General features: G+C 39.0%; 1 long non-coding RNA gene across 1 annotated transcript; it reads right to left on the bottom strand.

Moving 5' to 3' along the window:
• Positions 1-669: 669 nt before the first annotated feature.
• LOC141646098 (uncharacterized) lies at positions 670-2349 on the bottom strand. The gene is made up of 2 exons (XR_012545339.1): positions 2257-2349; positions 670-846 (listed from the first exon to the last, which is right to left on the bottom strand). It is a non-coding gene; the product is annotated as an uncharacterized LOC141646098 (long non-coding RNA).
• Between the last annotated feature and the right edge of the window lie 1157 nt (positions 2350-3506).

Below are 3506 nucleotides of genomic sequence, written 5' to 3'. Positions count from 1 at the left end.
ACGAAGAAGCTACGCCATTACATGCTTAGCTACTCCGTCAAAATATACTCCAAAATGGATCCTGTCAAATACCTCTTCGAAAAACCTGTTCTCAATGGACGCCTAGCGAGATGGACTTTGATGCTCTCAGAGTTTGATCTCAAGTATATACCTCTGAAAGTTATAAAAAGACGCGCTGTTACCGAGTTCTTCACGGAAAATCCCATCAATGATGCGCAAGCAATAGACACCTGGTCGTTTCCGGATGAGGACATACTCCAAACCGATGTAGACTCCTGGGACCTTTATTTTGATGGAGCGTCGAACTTAAGAGGATTTGGAATAGGAGTGTTGCTCATTTCTCCTGAAGGCGAGCATACACCACTCTCTGTCAAACTCGACTTCGAGGTGACAAATAATGCGACAGAATATGAGGCTTGCCTCATTGGACTACAAGCAGCAGTAGGTTTAGGCATCAAGAATCTTTGGGTACATGGAGATTCATGTGACACCCTCATTTATTGCGGAAAAGTAAACACGTAATTCTAGAATAAAACTGCATGGATATGTTTGTAATAGGTTCATTATAGTAAAAACCTGTAATTTTTAAAACCTGAACCTGTTATAAAGATATCCAAAAGAGAAGGTGTCAAACATGCAAGGTCCAAAATAAATCTCATGAATGAAATATCGCTAAAGTCGCGAAACAAAGTTATACAAACCAAATATGAGAAAGGGAGACATATGTCCCTAAAATGTATGTGACATAAAAAGGGTTTAAGGGTCACAATAAAATAAAACCAGTCTAGGTTCCAAGGTTACTTTGCTCGCTAGCTCGTCCATGTACCCCATATATGCATCACCTACCTGTCAATCGCATTTTATACAAATACGAAAGCCACAGTCAGTGGGGAGTAACTCCGAGTCCTCCCAGCCACGAAATGTGATAATTAATATAACATGTAAACATAAAAATATGAATACGAATCACACAATGCCTTAGCATATAGATGCTAGACAATCGTGCTTATCATGAGAACAACAATATAACAACACATAGTCCTAGCATGCGAATACTAGACCGACTCATACTACACTATCATGTGAATCACATAACATCCAGGAATCCAAACTCTATCAACCATAGCCGGCTTGCATCTCACTTTCTATGATTCATATAATCATCAAACAAGAAAGGGCAATATATCTAGAGACAGGCATAAGTTCTTAGCACGGTCAATAGTCACTCTGTAACTCGAGTCTATACCACGAGGTAGGGAAGGTAATCGAACCGGTATCTTGGCTCAGAGGTTCTATCAAAACATGGCCAAGACACAACACAACCCTAGTCCTAAATCTGCGCAGACCTAGACATGCGGATACACACCACCGCACCCAAGACCCACAATTTTTTTAAAAACAAAGTGAGTACCCTAAGGAGTCCACCAAAGGGTTGGCTAGTACTTAAGCTGACCACTTACCCTCAAAATAAGTAACGAGGTCATGCCTCAACTTGGATATAAACCCACCAAGTCAGGAACACAAAGGCTATTAAGCAGTGAACATATACTCGTCAAAGACTATAAAGACCTATCTATGATGAAGGCCGAAATACTCACCTTGGACCTAAATAAAACCAATCTAGGTCCCAGCTTGAATACTTTAGCCCACACCACACAAGACAAATAGGACACCCACTTAACCATAAGAGGGCAAAGAGTCCAACTTACCAACATAAATGCTAACATTCTATCATGTGAAAGGCTATATAAATGTCTATTCAACAGACAATCCAACAATATCCTCAATATCAATAATAATCCAAACTCCAGCTAACCGTTAATCTTATAATTCATGAGAACAAGCTAAAATGGCAACAAGGCAAGAAGACTCAAGTATAAGGCAACCAATTCATCCAACAACCAACATGTGAAACGATAATTACAAATATCAATGCATAACATAAAACATCCAATCTCACCTCAAAGACAAACCCTCGACCCGAGTCCCGCGACGGGTCATCGGTCAAATCGAGGCTGACTGGTTTAAACCTAGTTTGACCAAACTCGTTCGGTCAATCTGCCCACTTTCGAGTCTTGGCCTACTTTGGCCCAAATCACAAATTTTATCGCAATATTATTCTCATGCTATTTCCAATTTCTATCATGTGAAAAACGAAAGTAAAACATTATCAATCACCTAAACACTTATCAAACAACAAACACAACATCAACTACTAATGTGACATTAATTCGTCGAGTAACTCGGAATAGTTACCTTAAGCTAGCAAAGAGACAAGCAATAAACTTGAGAAAGCTTCTAAAACCCAAAATTACTCTTCATCTTCAACCACATATGAGTCACCTAAAATAATTATGTGAAGGGACGATATTAACGAATTATCGTTATATAAAATAAGAGACGGAAATTAATTATTTCAAATAAACCAAACTTGCGCCAAGAGATTTATAACCATGACTAGCCCAAATTACTAAATTTAGTTAGCCCATTTACTAAAAACAAATGAGCCCAACAAAATAATTATGTGAAGTCCAATTATTAAATTCAAGTGAGCCCAATTATTATAAACATGACAAGCCCACTTATCTAAATATGGGCAACTAATGAGACGAGACCATGCTCGAGACGGGGAAGTAATTAAATAGCGGAATTCCCTAATTATACTTCATGTGAGAAAGTATATAAATGAATGAGGTTTAACGAAACCCGTTATATAAATCATGAGTCGGAGATATAATTAAATAACGAAATTGACGAATTGCGTTTTATAAAAAAAAACACGAGACAAAATTTAAATCATTCAAAAGAATCACCTTTGCGCCAAAATAAACTCGACCCACGACTCAAAGGAGTTATTTGGACAGACCCTTATACGACCACCCTTTCACCATCCCAAAACAAATCCGCATTTCGCCAAAACCCGAGCCACCACCATCATCACGACTCCAAACAACCCAAACTTTGGTCCTCACACACTCGTCACAAATACCCCTTTTGGAAACAAATTAAGACGGAAATTCTAAGCATGAGTAAGACATAAATATCACCCTCCAGAACAGCCATACCCATTGAAAAGTGAACATGTAAAAGCAAGAAAATTCAAACATATACTTAAGACGGAAGTTCAATAGTTTACGTATTCGACCAATATTTCTAGCACTATAATTTCTCAGCTCAGGCAAGTTATAAACAATCCCAAAAAGCATTCTACCCGTCCCAAAACAGAGCTCACAAAAGAGCCATAACCACCCGAATATCGAGCCAATCACAGGCCCCCAAGCACCCCTCACGGCTGCCCAAGGACAGGCCATGGATAACATCTAAGAACACTGCATTTTCGGTCTTAAAATAGTCCCATAACAACACCAAAATGTCCATGAAACTACCCCAAAACAGGGAGCACAACAGCTCAGTCACGGGTACTAAACGGAGGTATACGCGGTCCAAAACTGGGTTTTCAGAGCGGGAAAATTTAGGATACTTAAGACGACATTAAAGTGAGGGAA

This window comes from Silene latifolia, chromosome 3 (genome assembly GCF_048544455.1).
Source record: "Silene latifolia isolate original U9 population chromosome 3, ASM4854445v1, whole genome shotgun sequence".
Lineage (NCBI taxonomy): Eukaryota > Viridiplantae > Streptophyta > Magnoliopsida > Caryophyllales > Caryophyllaceae > Silene > Silene latifolia.
This window is presented reverse-complemented; position numbering and strand designations above follow the sequence as displayed.